This window comes from Heptranchias perlo, chromosome 7 (genome assembly GCF_035084215.1).
Source record: "Heptranchias perlo isolate sHepPer1 chromosome 7, sHepPer1.hap1, whole genome shotgun sequence".
In the NCBI taxonomy this organism is placed as follows: domain Eukaryota; kingdom Metazoa; phylum Chordata; class Chondrichthyes; order Hexanchiformes; family Hexanchidae; genus Heptranchias; species Heptranchias perlo.
The window spans coordinates 18381213-18402416 of NC_090331.1; positions in this window are offsets into that span (position 1 = coordinate 18381213).

The following is a 21204-nucleotide window of genomic DNA, read 5'->3' on the forward strand; positions in this document are numbered from 1 at the left end:
AACAGATAACTCTTTTTTCGCTGGTGGGGTTACGTGTAGCGTGACATGAACCCAAGATCCCGGTTGAGGCCGTCCTCATGGGTGCGGAACTTGGCTATCAATTTCTGCTGACGATTTTGCGTTGTCGTGTGTCTCGTAGGCCGCCTTGGAGAATGCTTACCCGAAGATCGGTGGCTGAATGTCCTTGACTGCTGAAGTGTTCCCCGACAGGGAGGGAACCCTCCTGTCTGGTGATTGTTGCGCGGTGTCCGTTCATCCGTTGTCACAGTGTCTGCATGGTCTTGCCAATGTACCATGCTCCGGGGCATCCTTTCCTGCATTGTATGAGGTAGACAACGTTGGCCGAGTCACAGGAGTATGAACCATGTACCTGGTGGGTGGTGTCCTCTCGTGTGATGGTGGTATCTGTGTCGATGATCTGGCATGTCTTGCAGAGGTTGCCGCGGTAGGGTTGTGTGGTGTCGTGGACGCTGTTCTCCTGAAAGCTGGGTAATTTGCTGCGAACGATGGTCTGTTTGAGGTTGGGTGGCTGTTTGAAGGTGAGTAGTGGAGGCGTGGGGACGGCCTTAGTGAGGTGTTCGTCATCATCGATGACATGTTGAAGGCTGCGGAGAACATGGCGTAGTTTCTCCGCTCCGGGGAAGTACTGGACGACTAAGGGTACTCTGTTGGTTGCGTCCCGTGTTTGTCTTCTGAGGAGATCTATGTGATTTTTCGCTGTGGCCCGTCGGAACTGTCGATCGACGAGTCGAGCGTCATATCCCGTTCTTACGAGGGCGTCTTTCAGCGTCTGTAGGTGTCCATCGCGTTCCTCCTCGTCTGAGCAGATCCTGTGTATTCGCAGGGCCTGTCCATAGGGGATGGCCTCTTTGACGTGGTTAGGGTGGAAGCTGGAAAAGTGGAGCATCGTGAGGTTGTCCGTGGGCTTGCGGTAGAGTGAGGTGCTGAGGTGCCCGTCTTTGATGGAGATCCGAGTGTCCAAGAAAGAAACCGATTCTGGTGCGTTTGAAGGTGGGATGGAACTTGTTGACGTTATCGTGTAGTCTCTTCAGTGATTCTTCGCCGTGGGTCCAAAGGAAGAAAATGTCGTCTATGTATCTGGTGTATAGCGTTGGTTGGAGGTCCTGTGCAGTGAAGAAGTCGCGCTCGAACTTGTGCATGAAAATGTTGGCGTATTGGGGTGCGAATTTGGTCCCCATGGCTGTTCCGAGTGTTTGGGTAAAGAACTGGTTATCGAAGGTGAAGACATTGTGATCCAGGATGAAGCGGATGAGTTGTAGGATGGCGTCTGAAGATTGGCTGTTGTTGGTGTTGAGTATTGATGCTGTTGCAGCGATGCCGTCATCGTGGGGGATACTGGTGTAGAGTGCCGAGACGTCCATCGTGGTGAGAAGTGTTCCTGGTTCAACTGGTCCGTGGGTACTGAGTTTTTGTAGGAAGTCTGTAGTGTCGCGACAGAAGCTGGGGGTTCCCTGTACGATGGGTTTCAGGATGCCCTTGACGTATCCAGAGAGGTTCTCACACAGGGTTCCGTTGCCTGATACGATAGGACGTCCGGGTGTGTTGGCTTTGTGTATCTTTGGGAGGCAGTAGAAGTCTCCCATGCGGGGAGTACGTGGGATGAGAGTGCGTAGGATGCTTTGAAGGTCTGGATCGAAGGTCTTGATCAGTTTGTTGAGCTGATGGGTGTGTTCTTTGGTCAGATCTGCGGGTAACCGTCTGTAGTGTTCCTGGTTGTCCAGTTGTCGGTATGCTTCTTTGCAATAGTCCGTTCTGTTCTGTATGTCGATGGCTCCTCCTTTGTTCGTTGGTTTGATGACGATGTTGCGGTTGGTCTTGAGAGCGTCGATGGCGTTGCGTTGTGCTCGGGTGACATTCTGGACTGTCTTGTGAGTGCGGCTGATGAATCTGGCATTGACGCATCTCCTGACAGCTTGAGCATACATGTCAAGCCTAGGGCAGCGACCCTCCGGAGGAGTCCAGTTTGACTTCAACACAGCAACATATAAGCCCCTTGGCTTTCTCAGATGGTAGCTACCTGCTGTCCTCCATTGGAGGTAATGGAGGATTATGTCAAGAGATGTAGTCCATGCAGGGCACTTGTCTCGACAAGCTGGTGTGCTTCAGAACCAGGAGTTTGAAGGTAATGTCTGCCTGAGGCAAAGGAAAACAAAACTACATGCTGGACAGCTCTCATTTCTACCCACTAGCACAATCAATTAACAGACACGCTTATTAAACAACTGTGTACTTTTTTTTGATTTGTTTGATGTATACAACATCAACTTGCATTTATGTAGCACCGTTAATGTAGTAAAACTTTCCAAGGCACTTCACAAGAGTGATCATCAAGCAGAATTTGACACCAAGACACATTAGGAGTTATTAGGACAGGTGACCACAAACCTGTCAAAGAGAGAGTTTTTAAGGAGCGTCTTAAAGGAGGAGAGAGAGGTCGAGAGGCAGAGAAGTTTAGGGAGGGAATTCCAAGCTTAGGGCCCAGGCAGCTGAAGAAATGGCCACTAGTGGTGGAGCGAAGAAAATCGGGGATGCGCAAGAAGCCAGAATTGGAGGAGCGCAGAGATGTCGAAGGTTTGTAGGGCTGGAGGAGGTTACAGAGATAGGGAGGAGTGAAGCCATGGAGGGATTTGAAAACAAGGATGAGAATTTTAAAATTGAGGTGTTGCCAGACCGGGAGCCAATGTAGGTCAGGGAGCACTGGGGTGATGGGTGGACGGAACTTGATGCAAGTTAGGATCTGGGCAGCAGAATTTTGGATGAGTTGAAGTTTATGAAGGGTGGAAGGTGGGAGGCCGGCCAGGAAAGCATTGGAATAGTCGAGTCTGGAGGTAACAAAGGCATGGATGATCCAGTACTACCATACTCCCACATCTATATGCTTGATATCAATCAATAATTCGATAGACTGCTCAACTTCAGACTTCTCTTAGTGATTACCCAGGACTAATCTGGTAACTGGTGAAGTTGCCAACAATATTAGTGGAAAGATACTTAAATAGACTGCAAGAAGGAATTAGGTGGTACAATGTGTTGGAACACACTGTTCATTCACCTCTGGTCCCAGAATCTGTATGCAACCTATCTACAGCGAAGCTGTCTTCTTTGGCAGTTGATAGAGCTCTAAGTGAGACACATGCAGGCAGTCCCAGTCCAGTTTTCAGCAGATGTTAATCCGCTGCACAGAACTGCCCTCAAATTTGGCACTAATTGCTGTTCATTTTGCCAGCTCATTCAAAGTAGCCACAAGGGTACATGTGTGCAAAATGGAAATTGGTGCAGTGAAGGGGAGGCAGTAACATTCATGGTAGAGGGAAGCAAATGGCAATATCGAGGGAATTTTTGCATTGAATCTGCCCTGTGCCACAACTGAGCTTGCAGTGCTCAAAGCTGTCAGTGAGTGTAAAATAAAGTTCAATTTCTGGCACTGTTATCCCTCACCTTGCAGAGCAGACATGCTCAAAACTGAAAACATAAAAGAAATGCAAAATTTTCCCAAAAGTTATAACTATTCCCATTCATGGGGCATATTAACTTTCATGAGCTTAATACACATCAAGCGCGAATGGACTTAAGTATGCAATGAAACTCAACTATACGCCCTGCAGAGTGACATAACCTGCATTCAGATCCTGACACCAGCTTTCAAATATATCTGCCTTTGAAAATGTACCAAGTTGTTCATGAGCAAAATTGAAATAAGCTGGCTCACTGCTAATTGATATAATCTGTGTGTTGAAATAATTGACATAAATATTCATAAATTATATTTTATGCTAAAATGACAGCTGTTCTCAGAAACCCACCATCTGTTTTGACAATTTTACAACAGTTTACTTTAATTATTAATTCCTGATATCATAAACCTTTATTAAGGCTAATAGGACTGAAAGGTGTCCATTAACAGTAGCCCGAGCAATCCATTACGTGAGTGACACTGTTTGGTAGCACTTGTTTATACTCTGGTGCTATTCAGTGCTGGTCACCACACCTTCTAGAAATTATAGGGTTGGATTTTCCTGCCCAGCGAATACGGGAAAAGCAGGCGAGGATTATCGCACGCCCATAAGGAAATCTGCACAATTTTCCGTCCGTTAATTTAAATGGATGGAAAATTGGGCAGGCTCCCTCTTGGAGGTGTGGTCCTCACCACCTGATTTTGTTCTATTCACTGCACCCAGATAATTCAATAAGCCTAGGCACAGCAACAAGAATATCTACCCCAAACGCCCTTGGCATAAGGCACACTTGCATTGTGCTTTCCTATTTAAAATAGTAATATGTTTGTATATGATGATTAAAATGCTCCTTCATATTGCTGTGTGGTTCAGGGTGTTAATTGACTCCTCTTATGAGGGCAGATTGTGCCATGATTTATGCCAACTGAAAGCCAGATTAGGACTACCCAAGCTCATTTTGCTTAGGACTTTTGAAGACTTCGGGGAGCAGACACGTGTCTCTTATCCACGAGGGCATGTTGCATTTTTAACCTGCCTTACAGAAATTAAAAGATCGGATTCAAACACACTCCACTGGTCAATATAAGTTTGAAACATCGAAGCACCTCTCCAGCTCCATCTATTGCTTTAAGACCCTCATTAAAACCCACCTCTTTGATCACCCCTCTTAAAATCTCCTTCTTTGGCTTAGTGTCCATTTTTAAAAAAATGATACCTTACCTTAGTGAAGCACCCGGGGACATTTTTCTACGTTATAGGTGCTGTATATCTCCCATCACCAAGACCGCCTACTTCCACCTCCGTAACATCGCCTGTCTCTGCCCCTGCCTCAGCTCATCTGCTGCCGAAACCCTCATCCATGCACTTGTTACGTCGGGACTCGACTATTCCAATGCTCTCCTGGTCGGCCTCCCATCTTGCACCCTCTGTAAACTTGAGCTCACCCAAAACTCTGCTGTGGTATCCTAACTCACACCAAGTCCCATTCACCAAGTTGTTGTTGTTGTTATAAGAATACAAGTAGTTCTGGTTGTTGTAGATTGCTTAGGAATTTCGATTCACTATTGTGGAGGGAGTTAGAAACAACGTGATCCATCCAAGGGCCTATAATCATTTGTTCACACTCCATCATTCCTTGTTGTTGCTCCTCAAGGTGAGGGGTGTTCACATTGGAGAAGGGAACACTTCCCCAATTCACCATTCACAGTCAATATGGAGCACTCCTAGGTCAGGTACATCTCAGCCAGCTGTGGAATGAAGCTCCCTCTATTTCCCTGACAAATATTCTTCCCTCAACCAATACCACCACCAAAAATATAATTTAACAGGTCATTGATCTCATAAACCCCTTTTGTGGGATCTTGACATGCACAAGTTGACTGGTGCTTCACCTACACAGCGATTGTTACTATAGTTCATGGTGCGCGAGGTGCTTTGCGAAATGTGACGAGGTGTTATACAAATGCAACTTGTTTCTTTCTATGTTCCTAAAAATATGGAGGAAGCATACTGGGCCATGCAGGAGAAAGAGAATGAAAAATCTCACCATGAATACAAGATGAATCTGAAATTATGAAGAGTTTTGGCATATTTTTAATGGGATGCCTGATTACGAACAAAATAATTATACATAAAATGAATTTAAGTAATGTTTGTGCTTAATGTTAAAATATTACATTTAGTGAATGCTTAAAAGAAAAATACAGCGACTTTAAGGCATTCCAGATAGTTACAGCTAAGTGTTAACAGAAATACACATAACTCTTTTCACACGTGGCCTAGGTGTGAATGGCTGTGGGATCAAGTGTGTGGATACATCAATACTTAATTCTTTAAGCTCTGCTCACTCATTTCCTTTTTCAAACATGTTTATCTTGCTCAGTTACATTGCACAGGCACGCTGCAGCTACTATTTTCAGTAGCTACAGTATCCAGTATTTGAGGCTGACAGTACCTTGTTTACACTGCCTGGCTGTGATTGAGACTGTCTGCTCCAGTAGACACAATTACAGAGCTCCACTTCTGTCCGTTAAATTTATAAGGGCGGAAATTCCTGGGATGGGGAGGGTGCAACTTGTGTGGATTGCGGACTGGGCACCAGGAATTTGGGATTGAACATCAAGAACTTTTCAGTAACCTCTTCAGCACGTTAAGGGTGCTGCTCCGACTTTCCACAGGGGACTCGAGGTGAGTGCCTCTGTTGTGCCTCAATAGGCACAGGCTGCCCCGATTATTTTAATGACACTGTGTCCGTGATGTCGGACATGGTCAACTTCAGTCCGTGTACAATGACAGCCAGGAGGACCCCTTCAGCACTTTTAATCCTGGTTTAACTAAAGTTATACTCCATGCAGTCTCATATCCAAGTGCCATGAGACTGCCTCCATCAAGAGGGTCTCGCATAGCTCCACTCCAGAACCCCACACCAAAATCAGAACAGAACCCCACACCAAAATCAGAACAGAACCCCACACCAGAATCAGAACAGAACCCCACACCAGAATCAGAACAGGACACCACACCAAAATCAGAACAGAACCCCACACCAGAATCAGAACAGGACACCACACCAAAATCAGAACAGAACCCCACACCAAAATCAGAACAGAACCCCACACCAAAATCAAATCAGGATCCCACACCAGTACCAGATTAGGACCCCACTCCAGAATCAGAACAGGACCTCACTCCAGAATTAAACCAGGACCCATGTTATCCTGCAACTTTAGTGATGCTGCAAAACAAAAATTCCAGTATAAATGAGCCTTCAAGTTTGGTTTCCTTTTTGTTCCTATTTTAGGTTTCGTATGACTGCACAGAGCTTGCTGCAGGTGATTATGAAATGACAGGATGTGTACAGACCGAATAACTGACCTAATCCACATTCTGCAATTGCACTTCGCAGACACAAGAAAGGAATTTACTTTTACATGAGGTGATGTACTTGATTTTGCACATTAGGGGCCTGAAATTGCACTGTGTGATATTAGTAATAAATCCATCAAATATTTAAAATATAAGGTTAATGTCTTTGTTAAAATAGCAGAAAAAGCATGTTAACACATCTCACTAATATCGCTAGGTGCGGTTTAAACCCAAGGTGTGAGAATGCAGGCCTGGTGTTGTTACTTACAGAAGTCATCAAATGTACGACAATACCCAGAGTGGTAATCGTAGTAAAAGAAAGGAATTGGAGGCGGAATCATGCAGCACAGAAGGAGGCCATTCGGCCCATCGTGCCTGTGTCAGCTTTTTGAAACAGCTATCCAATTACTCCCACTCCCCTGTTCTTTCCCCATAGCCCTGCTCATTTTTCCTTTTCAAGTATTTATCCAATTTCCTTTTGAAAGCTGGTTTTGAATCCTTCAGGTAGCTCATTCCAGATCATAACAACTCGCTGCATAAAAAAAATTCTCCTCATCTCTCTTCTGGTTCTTTTGCCAATGTCCTTAAATCTGTGTCCTTTGCTTACTGACCCTCCTGCCAGTGGAAATAGTTTCTCCTTATTTACTCTATCAAAACCCTTCATAATTTTGAACACCTCTATTAAATCTCCCCTTAACCTTGTCTGCTCTAAGGAGGACAATCCCAGGATAGGGGTTATCGAAATCTTGCCCTGATTTTGGGAGGAGGAGGAAAGAAAAATAAAGATTTGGTTAGGTACGGACATGAGCATTTCTGAAAGATAACTGATTTGTTATGTGAGTATAATATTGCAGATGAAATGTGTCTTTCCTTGTGAGTCACATCAAATGCAATAAAAAGTTAATTACAAAGCAAGGTTTTAATGCCACTTAATATCAAGAAATTTGAAATGGAAATTGTCTTATGATAATTAATGGGTTGGATCTGAAGGACGTTACATGGCATTCTAAATCACTGCCTTTCATTTTGAGCTATTTGAGTTCAAAATTATTAAATGACCTAAACTAACAGCCATTTCATTAACTGATTTACTGATAACTTGTGAAAGCGCAAATGGAAGTCATGAAGGTCTTTGCAGAGTCTGAATAAGTATGAGTCATTGGCAAATGCCTGGAAGGAGGGAATGTTTTGTGATCTTAGATGGGGAATGAAGCACGAAGACCCAGAGAGGGAAAACCACAGAAGAATATTACATTCAAATTATGCATGTTACCCCAATATTGTCATGAGTATACCGATTTTAAACTAAAAATTTGAGTGAAAAAAGTTGCATTTTTGTTTTAACCATAAAAAAAATACTGATTGTGACACCCTAGGAGCTTCAACTGTCAGCAGTGCATATTACAAAATTGTGGGCAGCTGACTGCCATTTTCCGATGTCTGGTGTCGGCCTACAAAGTTTACGCCAGTGTGCATGCAGTTAAATTAACCCCTCTGTCTTCAATCTGTCATCATATTCCACCATGTTCAAAATATGTCTCCACTAGGTTGGCATTTAAGAACACAGGGAAGGGTGGAATGAGAAAAGGTCATTTGACCCATCATGTTCAGTCATGATGGGTCATAGAAAGTTATGGCACAGAAGGGGGCCATTCGGCCCATCGTGTCCGTGCCGGCCGAAAAACAGCTATCCAGCTTAATCCCACTCTCCAGCACTTGGCCCGTAGCCCTGTAGGTTACTGCACTTCAAGTGCTCATCCAAGTACTTTTTAAATGAGTTGAGGGTTTCTGCCTCTACCACCCTTTCAGGCAGTGAGTTCCAGACTCCCACCACCCTCTAGGTGAAAAAAATTCTCCTCAGCTCCCCTCTAATCCTTCTACCAATTACTTTAAATCCATGCCCCCTGGTCACTGACCCCTCTGCTAAGGGAAATAGGTCCTTCCTATCCACTCTATCTAGTCCCTTCATAATTTTAAATACCTCAATTAAATCTCCCCTCAGCCTCCTTTGTTCCAAAGAAAACAACCCCAGCCTATCCAATCTTTTCTCATAACTAAAATTCTCCAGCCCTGGGAGCATCCTCGTAAATCTCCTTGGTACCCTCTCTCATGTAATCATATCTTTCCTGTAATGTGGTGACCAGAACTATACGCAGTACCTCAAGCTGTGGCCTAACCAATGTTTTATACAGTTCTAGCATAACCTCCCAGCTCTTATATTCTATGACTTGGCTAATAAAGGAAAGTGTATCCCATAAGCCTTTTTAACCACCTTATCTACCTGTCCTGCTACCTTCAGTGATCTGTGGATATGCACTCCAAGGATCCTCTCTTCCTCTACACCTCTCAGTATCCTTCCATTTATTGTGTATTCCCTTGCTTTGTTTGCCCTCCCCAAAAGCATTATTTCACACTTCTCTGGAATGAATTCCATTTGACACTTTTCTCCCCATCAGACCAGTCCATTGATATCTTCCTGCAGTCTACAGCTTTCTTCCTCACTATCAACCACAAGGCCATTTTTTGTATCATCTGCAAACTTCTTGATCAAGCCCCCCACATTCAAGTCCAGATCATTAATATATACCATAAAAAGCAGGGACTTAGTACTGAGCCTTGTGGGACCCCATTGGAAACAGCCTTTCAGTCGCAAAAACATCTGTCACCCATTACTCTTTGCCTCCAGCCACTGAGCCAATTTTGAACCAATTAGCCACTTTCCCTTGGATCTCATGAGCTTTTACTTTTTTGACCAGTCTTTTCATGTGGGACCTTGTCAAAAGCTTTGCTAAAATCCATGTACACTACATCAATCGTGTTACTCTCATCGACCCTCCTTGTTACCTGCTCAAAAAATTCAATCAAGTTAGTCAGACATGACCTTCCCTTAACAAATCCATGCTGACTGTCCTTGATTAACCCGTGTCTTTCTAAATGACAATTTATGCTGTCCCTCAGAATCGATTCCAATTATTTGTCCAACCCAAGGTTAGACTGACTGACCTATAATTACTCGGTCTATCTCTTTCTCCCTTTTTAAACAATGGTACAACTTTAGCAGTCCTCCAATCCTCCGGCAACACGCCTGCAGCCAGAGAGAATTGGAAAATGATGGTCCGTTCTTTCCTCCCTTGCTTCTCTTAATAGCCTGGGATACATTTCATCTGGGCCTGGTGATTTATCTACTTTCAAAGTTGCTAAACCTCTTATGTTTAACCCTCACTATGTTTATCCCATCCAATATTTCCCACTCCTCCTCCTTAACTACAATCTCTGCATCATCCCCCTCATTTGTGAAGACAGACACAAAGGGTAATGGTTTGGGGTAATAGTCCATCCAAATTCTGAGCACTATCTACCCAATCTTCGGCTCTATCTCTTACAATTCAACTGAGGGAAGGTTCTCCATAAAAATAATTGATTCCATAAAGGTAACTAGCATTACAAGAATTTTCAACAACAACTTGCATTTATGTAGTGACTTTAATGTACTAAAACATCCCAAGGCGCTCATCCATCTTCACATTTCCACTATTCCACCCTGGCCTGTTATCCTCTAGATAACATTCCTCCCTCCCACCCTCCCCATGTGCTGTATGTGTTCCACAATCTGTCTAGAACTGACCCTGTAAGTATCAGTCCCATTCCAAACCAGATATTTTTTGGGCTCCTTCACAGCCTCACTATCTCATTAAAATATATTTTCCTTTGTCGGTAAATAAAAGGTACCTTGTGCTAGTCCATTGGTTTTAACACACCCAAATCAAAATGGCAGGTAGACACAATTTTTGCTGTGAATGACTTTATGCAATATGAATCCACAAGCAGAGACAAAAGAAAACCAGTCAATCCTCCTTTCAAATAGTTAAATATCTACTTAGTTATATTTAATGAAAGCTTCTATATCCAATTATGCGGTGTGCAAAACCTGTGCAAAACCCCACAAAAATGTAGAAATTGCCAATTTACCCACAAGTTTCAGGTTTTCAAAAAGGAAATATTAGCTTTAAAAGAGGAGTGTGTGGAAGGGATCGGGGGGGGGGGAGGAGTGTGTGGAAGGGATCGGGGGGGGGGAGTGTGTGGAAGGGATCGGGGGGGGGGGGAGTGTGTGGAAGGGATCGGGGGGGGGGGAGTGTGTGGAAGGGATCGGGGGGGGGAGGGGAGTGTGTGGAAGGGATCGGGGGGGGGAGAGTGTGTGGAAGGGATCGGGGGGGGAGTGTGTGGAAGGGATCGGGGGGGGGGCGTGTGTGGAAGGGATCGGGGGGGGGGGGAGTGTGTGGAAGGGATCGGGGGAGGGGGGGGAGTGTGTGGAAGGGATCGGGGGGGGAGGGAGTGTGTGGAAGGGATCGGGGGGGGGGGAGTGTGTGGAAGGGATCGGGGGGGGGGAGGAGTGTGTGGAAGGGATCGGGGGGGGGGAGGAGTGTGTGGAAGGGATCGGGGGGGGGGAGGAGTGTGTGGAAGGGATCGGGGGGGGGGAGGAGTGTGTGGAAGGGATCGGGGGGGGGAGTGTGTGGAAGGGATCGGGGGGGGGAGGAGTGTGTGGAAGGGATCGGGGGGGGGGAGGAGTGTGTGGAAGGGATCGGGGGGGGGGGAGTGTGTGGAAGGGATCGGGGGGGGGAGGAGTGTGTGGAAGGGATCGGGGGGGGGAGTGTGTGGAAGGGATCGGGGGGGGGGAGTGTGTGGAAGGGATCGGGGGGGGGGAGGAGTGTGTGGAAGGGATCGGGGGGGGGGGAGTGTGTGGAAGGGATCGGTGGGGGGGGAGTGTGTGGAAGGGATCGGTGGGGGGGGAGTGTGTGGAAGGGATCGGGGGGGGGGGGAGTGCGTGGAAGGGATCGGGGGGGGGAGGAGTGTGTGGAAGGGATCGGGGGGGGGGGAGTGTGTGGAAGGGATCGGGGGGGGGGAGGAGTGTGTGGAAGGGATCGGGGGGGGGGAGGAGTGTGTGGAAGGGATCGGGGGGGGGGAGTGTGTGGAAGGGATCGGGGGGGGGGAGGAGTGTGTGGAAGGGATCGGGGGGGGGGAGTGTGTGGAAGGGATCGGTGGGGGGGGGGAGTGTGTGGAAGGGATCGGTGGGGGGGGAGTGTGTGGAAGGGATCGGGGGTGGGGGAGTGTGTGGAAGGGATCGGTGGGGGGGGAGTGTGTGGAAGGGATCGGTGGGGGGGGAGTGTGTGGAAGGGATCGGTGGGGGGGGAGTGTGTGGAAGGGATCGGTGGGGGGGGAGTGTGTGGAAGGGATCGGGGGGGGGGGAGTGTGTGGAAGGGATCGGTGGGGGGGGAGTGTGTGGAAGGGATCGGGGGGGGGGGGAGTGTGTGGAAGGGATCGGGGGGGGGAGTGTGTGGAAGGGATCGGGGGGGGGAGGGGAGTGTGTGGAAGGGATCAGGGGGAGGGGGAGTGTGTGGAAGGGATCGGGGGGGGAGGAGTGTGTGGGAGGGGTCGGGGGTGGGGAGTGTGTGGAAGGGATCATGGGGGGGGAGGAGTGTGTGGAAGGGATCAAGGGGGGGGGGAGTGTGTGGAAGGGATCGGGGGGGGGGAGTGTGTGGAAGGGATCGGGGGGGGGGAGTGTGTGGAAGGGATCGGGGGGGGGAGGAGTGTGTGGGAGGGGTCGCGGGGGGGGGAGTGTGTGGAAGGGATCGGGGGGGGGGGAGTGTGTGGAAGGGATCGGGGGGGAGGAGTGTGTGGAAGGGATCGGGGGGGGGGGGGGGAGTGTGTGGAAGGGATCGGGGGGGGGGGGGAGTGTGTGGAAGGGATCGGGGGGGAGGAGTGTGTGGAAGGGATCGGGGGGGAGGAGTGTGTGGAAGGGATCGGGGGGGGGGAGTGTGTGGAAGGGATCGGGGGGGGGAGTGTGTGGAAGGGATCGGGGGGGGGAGGAGTGTGTGGAAGGGATCGGGGGGGGGGAGGAGTGTGTGGAAGGGATCGGGGGGGGGGAGTGTGTGGAAGGGATCGGGGGGGGGAGGAGTGTGTGGAAGGGATCGGGGGGGGGAGTGTGTGGAAGGGATCGGGGGGGGGGAGTGTGTGGAAGGGATCGGGGGGGGGGAGGAGTGTGTGGAAGGGATCGGGGGGGGGGGAGTGTGTGGAAGGGATCGGTGGGGGGGGAGTGTGTGGAAGGGATCGGTGGGGGGGGAGTGTGTGGAAGGGATCGGGGGGGGGGGGAGTGCGTGGAAGGGATCGGGGGGGGAGGAGTGTGTGGAAGGGATCGGGGGGGGGGGAGTGTGTGGAAGGGATCGGGGGGGGGGAGGAGTGTGTGGAAGGGATCGGGGGGGGGGAGGAGTGTGTGGAAGGGATCGGGGGGGGGGGAGTGTGTGGAAGGGATCGGGGGGGGGGAGGAGTGTGTGGAAGGGATCGGGGGGGGGGGAGTGTGTGGAAGGGATCGGTGGGGGGGGGGAGTGTGTGGAAGGGATCGGTGGGGGGGGGAGTGTGTGGAAGGGATCGGGGGTGGGGGAGTGTGTGGAAGGGATCGGTGGGGGGGGAGTGTGTGGAAGGGATCGGTGGGGGGGGAGTGTGTGGAAGGGATCGGTGGGGGGGGAGTGTGTGGAAGGGATCGGTGGGGGGGGAGTGTGTGGAAGGGATCGGTGGGGGGGGAGTGTGTGGAAGGGATCGGTGGGGGGGGAGTGTGTGGAAGGGATCGGGGGGGGGGGGAGTGTGTGGAAGGGATCGGGGGGGGGAGTGTGTGGAAGGGATCGGGGGGGGGAGGGGTGTGTGGAAGGGATCAGGGGGAGGGGAGTGTGTGGAAGGGATCGGGGGGGGAGGAGTGTGTGGAAGGGTCGGGGGTGGGGAGTGTGTGGAAGGGATCTGGGGGGGAGGAGGTGTGTGGAAGGGATCAGGGGGGGGGGAGTGTGTGGAAGGGATCGGGGGGGGGGAGTGTGTGGAAGGGATCGGGGGGGGGGAGTGTGTGGAAGGGATCGGGGGGGGGGAGGAGTGTGTGGGAAGGGGATCGGGGGGGGGGAGTGTGTGGAAGGGATCGGGGGGGGGGGAGTGTGTGGAAGGGATCGGGGGGGGAGGAGTGTGTGGAAGGGATCGGGGGGGGGGGGGGAGTGTGTGGAAGGGATCGGGGGGGGGGGAGTGTGTGGAAGGGATCGGGGGGGGGAGGAGTGTGTGGAAGGGATCGGGGGGGGAGGAGTGTGTGGAAGGGATCGGGGGGGGGGGGGAGTGTTGGTGGAAGGGATCGGGGGGGAGGGGAGTGTGTGGAAGGGATCGGGGGGGGAGGAGTGTGTGGAAGGGATCGGGGGGGGGGAGTGTGTGGAAGGGATCGGGGGGGGGGAGTGTGTGGAAGGGATCGGGGGGGGGGAGAGTGTGTGGAAGGGATCGGGGGGGGGGGAGTGTGTGGAAGGATCGGGGGGGGGGAGTGTGTGGAAGGGATCGGGGGGGGGGAGGAGTGTGTGGAAGGGATCGGGGGGGGGGAGTGTGTGGAAGGGATCGGGGGGGGGGAGTGTGTGGAAGGGATCGGGGGGGGAGGAGTGTGTGGAAGGGATCGGGGGGGGGAGAGTGTGGAAGGGATCGGGGGGGGGGAGTGTGTGGAAGGGATCGGGGGGGGGGAGTGTGTGGAAGGGATCGGGGGGGGGGGGAGTGTGTGGAAGGGATCGGGGGGGGGAGTGTGTGGAAGGGATCGGGGGGGAGGGAGTGTGTGGAAGGGATCGGGGGGGGGGAGTGTGTGGAAGGGATCGGGGGGGGGGGGAGTGTGTGGAAGGGATCGGGGGGGGGGGAGTGTGTGGAAGGGATCGGGGGGGGGGGGAGTGTGTGGAAGGGATCGGGGGGGGAGGAGTGTGTGGAAGGGATCGGGGGGGGGGGAGTGTGTGGAAGGGATCGGGGGGGGGGGAGTGTGTGGAAGGGATCGGGGGGGGGGGGAGTGTGTGGAAGGGATCGGGGGGGGAGGAGTGTGTGGAAGGGATCGGGGGGGGGAGTGTGAAGATGGGAGTGTGTGGAAGGGATCGGGGGGGGGAGTGTGTGGAAGGGATCGGGGGGGGGGAGTGTGTGGAAGGATCGGGGGGGGGAGTGTGTGGAAGGGATCGGGGGGGGGGGAGTGTGTGGAAGGGATCGGGGGGGAGGGAGTGTGTGGAAGGGATCGGGGGGGGGGGAGTGTGTGGAAGGGATCGGGGGGGGAGGGAGTGTGTGGAAGGGATCGGGGGGGAGGAGTGTGTGGAAGGGATCGGGGGGGAGGGAGTGTGTGGAAGGGATCGGGGGGGGGGGGAGTGTGTGGAAGGGATCGGGGGGGGGGGATGTGTGTGGAAGGGATCGGGGGGGGGGGAGTGTGTGGAAGGGATCGAGGGGGGGAGGAGTGTGTGGAAGGGATCGGGGGGGGGGGGGGAGTGTGTGGAAGGGATCGAGGGGGGGGGGAGTGTGTGGAAGGGATCGGGGGGGAGGGAGTGTGTGGAAGGGATCGGGGGGGGGAGGAGTGTGTGGAAGGGATCGGAGGGGGGGGGAGTGTGTGGAAGGGATCGGGGGGGGGGAGTGTGTGGAAGGGATCGGGGGGGGGGGGAGTGTGTGGAAGGGATCGGGGGGGGGGGAGTGTGTGGAAGGGATCGGGGGGGGAGGAGTGTGTGGAAGGGAGTCGGGGGGGGGGGGGAGTGTGTGGAAGGGATCGGGGGGGGGGGAGTGTGTGGAAGGGATCGGGGGGGAGGAGTGTGTGGAAGGGATCGGGGGGGGGGGGGAGTGTGTGGAAGGGATCGAGGGGGGGGGGGGAGTGTGTGGGAAGGGATCGGGGGGGGGAGGGTGTGTGGAAGGGATCGGGGGGGGGGGAGTGTGTGGAAGGGATCGGGGGGGGAGGAGTGTGTGGAAGGGATCGGGGGGGGAGGGAGTGTGTGGAAGGGTCGGGGGGGGGAGTGTGTGGAAGGGATCGGGGGGGGGGGAGTGTGTGGAAGGGATCGGGGGGGAGAGGGTGTGTGGAAGGGATCGGGGGGGGGGGAGTGTGTGGAAGGGATCGGGGGGGGGGGAGTGTGTGGAAGGGATCGGGGGGGGGAGAGTGTGTGGAAGGGATCGGGGGGGAGGGTGTGTGTGGAAGGGATCGGGGGGAGGGGGGGAGTGTGTGGAAGGGATCGGGGGGGAGGGGTGTGTGGAAGGGATCGGGGGGGGGGAGTGTGTGGAAGGGATCGGGGGGGGGGAGTGTGTGGAAGGGATCGGGGGGGGGGGGAGGGCGTGTGTGGAAGGGATCGGGGGGGGGGGGAGTGTGTGGAAGGATCGGGGGGGGGAGTGTGTGGAAGGGATCGGGGGGGGGGAGGAGTGTGTGGAAGGGATCGGGGGGGGGGGGGAGTGTGTGGAAGGGATCGTGGGGGGGGAGGTGTGTGGAAGGGATCGGGGGGGGGAGTGTGTGGAAGGGATCGGGGGGGGGGGGAGTGTGTGGAAGGGATCGAGGGGGGGGAGTGTGTGGAAGGGATCGGTGGGGGGGGAGTGTGTGGAAGGGATCGGGGGGGGGGGGAGTGTGTGGAAGGGATCGGTGGGGGGGGAGGAGTGTGTGGAAGGGATCGGGGGGGGGGAGTGTGTGGAAGGGATCGGGGGGGGGGAGTGTGTGGAAGGGATCGGGGGGGGGGAGTGTGTGGAAGGGATCGGGGGGGGGAGTGTGTGGAAGGGATCGAGGGGGGGGGGAGTGTGTGGAAGGGATCGAGGGGGGGGGGAGTGTGTGGAAGGGATCGGGGGGGGGGGAGTGTGTGGAAGGATCGGGGGGGGGGAGTGTGTGGAAGGGATCGGGGGGGGGGAGTGTGTGGAGGGATCGGGGGGGAGGAGTGTGTGGAAGGGATCGGGGGGGGAGGAGTGTGTGGAAGGGATCGGGGGGGGGGAGGGGGGGAGTGTGTGGAAGGGATCGGGGGGGAGGGAGTGTGTGGAAGGGATCGGGGGGGGAGGAGTGTGTGGAAGGGATCGGGGGGGGGGGGAGTGTGTGGAAGGGATCGGGGGGGGAGGAGTGTGTGGAAGGGATCGGGGGGGGGGAGTGTGTGGAAGGGATCGGGGGGGAGGGGGAGTGTGTGGAAGGGATCGGGGGGGGAGGAGTGTGTGGAAGGGATCGGGGGGGGAGGAGTGTGTGGAAGGGATCGGGGGGGGGGGAGTGTGTGGAAGGGATCGGGGGGGGGGAGTGTGTGGAAGGGATCGGGGGGGGGGAGTGTGTGGAAGGGATCGGGGGGGGGGGAGTGTGTGGAAGGGATCGGGGGGGGGAGTGTGTGGAAGGGATCGGGGGGGGGGAGTGTGTGGAAGGGATCGAGGGGGGGGGAGTGTGTGGAAGGGATCGAGGGAGGGGGGGAGTGTGTGGAAGGGATCGAGGGGGGGGGGAGTGTGTGGAAGGGATCGAGGGGGGGGGAGTGTGTGGAAGGGATCGAGGGGGGGGGGAGTGTGTGGAAGGGATCGGGGGGGGGGAGTGTGTGGAAGGGATCGAGGGGGGGGGAGTGTGTGGAAGGGATCGGGGGGGGGGAGTGTGTGGAAGGGATCGGGGGGGGGGAGTGTGTGGAAGGGATCGGGGGGGGGGAGTGTGTGGAAGGGATCGGGGGGGGGAGGAGTGTGTGGAAGGGATCGGGGGGGGGAGGAGTGTGTGGAAGGGATCGGGGGGGGGAGTGTGTGGAAGGGATCGGGGGGGGAGGAGTGTGTGGAAGGGATCGGGGGGGGGGAGTGTGTGGAAGGGATCGGGGGGGGGAGGAGTGTGTGGAAGGGATCGGGGGGGGGGGGGGAGTGTGTGGAAGGGATCGGGGGGGGAGGAGTGTGTGGAAGGGATCGGGGGGGGGGGGAGTGTGTGGAAGGGATCGGGGGGGGGGAGTGTGTGGAAGGGATCGGGGGGGGGGAGTGTGTGGAAGGGATCGGGGGGGGGGGAGTGTGTGGAAGGGATCGGGGGGGGGGAGGAGTGTGTGGAAGGGATCGGGGGGGGGGAGTGTGTGGAAGGGATCGGGGGGGGGGAGTGTGTGGAAGGGATCGGGGGGGGAGGAGTGTGTGGAAGGGATCGGGGGGGGAGGAGTGTGTGGAAGGGATCGGGGGGGGGGGAGTGTGTGGAAGGGATCGGGGGGGGAGGAGTGTGTGGAAGGGATCGGGGGGGGGGGGAGTGTGTGGAAGGGATCGGGGGGGGGGGAGTGTGTGGAAGGGATCGGGGGGGGGGAGTGTGTGGAAGGGATCGGGGGGGGGGAGTGTGTGGAAGGGATCGGGGGGGGGGAGTGTGTGGAAGGGATCGGGGGGGGAGGAGTGTGTGGAAGGGATCGGGGGGGGGAGGAGTGTGTGGAAGGGATCGGGGGGGGGAGTGTGTGGAAGGGATCGGGGGGCGGGAGTGTGTGGAAGGGATCGGGGGGGGGGGAGTGTGTGGAAGGGATCGGGGGGGGGGAGTGTGTGGAAGGGATCGGGGGGGGGGGGAGTGTGTGGAAGGGATCGGGGGGCGGGAGTGTGTGGAAGGGATCGGGGGGGGAGGAGTGTGTGGAAGGGATCGGGGGGGGGAGTGTGTGGAAGGGATCGGGGGGGGGAGTGTGGGAGGGATCGGGGGGGGAGTGTGTGGGAGGGATCGGGGGGGGAGTGTGTGGGAGGGATCGGGGGGGGAGTGTGTGGGAGGGATCGGGGGGGGAGTGTGTGGGAGGGATCGGGGTGGGGAGGGAGTGTGTGGAAAGGATCGGGGGGGGGAGGAGTGTGGGAGGGATCGGGGGGGGAGTGTGTGGGAGGGATCGGGGTGGGGAGGGAGTGTGTGGAAAGGATCGGGGGGGGGGAGGAGTGTGGGAGGGATCGAGGGGGGGGGAGTGTGTGGGAGGGATCGGGGTGGGGAGGGAGTGTGTGGAAAGGATCGGGGGGGGGAGGAGTGTGGGAGGGATCGGGGGGGGGAGGAGTGTGTGGGAGGGATCGGGGGGGGGGAGTGTGTGGGAGGGATCGGGGGGGGGGAGTGTGGGAGGGATCGGGGGGGGAGTGTGTGGGAGGGATCGGGGGGGGAGTGTGTGGGAGGGATCGGGGGGGGAGTGTGTGGGAGGGATCGGGGGGGGAGTGTGTGGGAGGGATCGGGGGGGGAGTGTGTGGGAGGGATCGGGGGAGGGGGGGAGTGTGTGGGAGGGATCGGGGGGGAGTGTGTGGAGGGGATCGGGGGGGAGTGTGTGGGAGGGATCGGGGGAGGGGGGGAATGTGTGGGAGGGATCGGGGGGGAGTGTGTTGTAGGGATCGGGGGGTGGGGAGTGTGTGGAAGGGATCGGGGGGGGGAGGAGTGTGTGGAAGGGATCGGGGGGGGAGGGGGGAGTGTGTGGAAGGGATCGGGGGGGGGAGGAGTGTGTGGAAGGGATCGGGGGAGGGGGGGAGTGTGTGGAAGGGATCGGGGGGGGGGAGTGTGTGGAAGGGATCGGGGGGGGGGAGTGTGTGGAAGGGATCGGGGGGGGGGGAGTGTGTGGAAGGGATCGGGGGGGGGAGAAGTGTGTGGAAGGGATCGGGGGGGGGGGAGTGTGTGGAAGGGATCGGGGGGGGGGAGTGTGTGGAAGGGATCGGGGGGGGAGGAGTGTGTGGAAGGGATCGGGGGGGGGGAGTGTGTGGAAGGGATCGGGGGGGGGAGGAGTGTGTGGAAGGGATCGGGGGGGGAGGAGTGTGTGGAAGGGATCGGGGGGGGGGGGGGAGTGTGTGGAAGGGATCGGGGGGGGGGGAGTATGTGGAAGGGATCGGGGGGGGGGGAGTGTGTGGAAGGGATCGGGGGGGGGGAGTGTGTGGAAGGGATCGGGGGGGGGGAGTGTGTGGAAGGGATCGGGGGAGGGGGAGTGTGTGGAAGGGATCGGGGGGGGGGAGTGTGTGGAAGGGATCGGGGGGGGAGGAGTGTGTGGAAGGGATCGGGGGGGGGGAGGAGTGTGTGGAAGGGATCGGGGGGGGGAGTGTGTGGAAGGGATCGGGGGGCGGGAGTGTGTGGAAGGGATCGGGGGGGGAGGAGTGTGTGGAAGGGATCGGGGGGGGGGAGTGTGTGGAAGGGATCGGGGGGGGGGGGAGTGTGTGGAAGGGATCGGGGGGCGGGAGTGTGTGGAAGGGATCGGGGGGGGAGGAGTGTGTGGAAGGGATCGGGGGGGGGAGTGTGTGGAAGGGATCGGGGGGGGGGAGTGTGGGAGGGATCGGGGGGGGAGTGTGTGGAAGGGATCGGGGGGGGAGTGTGTGGGAGGGATCGGGGGGGGAGTGTGTGGGAGGGATCGGGGGGGGAGTGTGTGGGAGGGATCGGGGTGGGGAGGGAGTGTGTGGAAAGGATCGGGGGGGGGAGGAGTGTGGGAGGGATCGGGGGGGGAGTGTGTGGGAGGGATCGGGGTGGGGAGGGAGTGTGTGGAAAGGATCGGGGGGGGGAGGAGTGTGGGAGGGATCGGGGGGGGAGGAGTGTGTGGGAGGGATCGGGGGGGGGGAGTGTGTGGGAGGGATCGGGGGGGGGGAGTGTGGGAGGGATCGGGGGGGGAGTGTGTGGGAGGGATCGGGGGGGGAGTGTGTGGGAGGGATCGGGGGGGGAGTGTGTGGGAGGGATCGGGGGGGGAGTGTGTGGGAGGGATCGGGGGGGGAGTGTGTGGGAGGGATCGGGGGGGGAGTGTGTGGGAGGGATCGGGGGAGGGGGGGAGTGTGTGGGAGGGATCGGGGGGGAGTGTGTGGAGGGGATCGGGGGGGAGTGTGTGGGAGGGATCGGGGGAGGGGGGGAATGTGTGGGAGGGATCGGGGGGGAGTGTGTTGTAGGGATCGGGGGGTGGGGAGTGTGTGGGAGGGATCGGGGGGGGGGAGTGTGTGGGAGGGATCGGGGGGAGGGAGTATGTGGGAGGGATCGGGGTGGGGGGGAGTGTGTGGGAGGGATCGGGGGGTGGGGAGTGTGTTGTAGGGATCGGGGGGTGGGGAGTGTGTGGGAGGGATCGGGGGGTGGGGAGTGTGTTGTAGGGATCGGGGGGTGGGGAGTGTGTGGGAGGGATCGGGGGGTGGGGAGTGTGTTGTAGGGATCGGGGGGTGGGGAGTGTGTGGGAGGGATCGGGGGGGGGGAGTGTGTGGGAGGGATCGGGGGGAGGGAGTATGTGGGAGGGATCGGGGTGGGGGGGGAGTGTGTGGGAGGGATCGGGGGAGGGGAGTGTGTGGGAGGGATCGGGGGGGGGAGGAGTGTGTGGGAGGGATCGGGGTGGGGAGGAGTGTGTGGGAGGGATCGGGGGGGGGGGGGGGGAGTGTGTGGGAGGGATCGGGGTGGGGAGGGAGTGTGTGGGAGGGATCGGGGTGGGGAGGGAGTGTGTGGGAGGGATCGGGGGAGGGGAGTGTGTGGGAGGGATCGGGGGGGGGAGGAGTGTGTGGGAGGGATCGGGGGGGGAGTGTGTGGAGGGGATCGGGGGGGAGTGTGTGGGAGGGATCGGGGGAGGGGGGGAGTGTGTGGGAGGGATCGGGGGGGAGTGTGTTGTAGGGATCGGGGGGTGGGGAGTGTGTGGGAGGGATCGGGGGGTGGGGAGTGTGT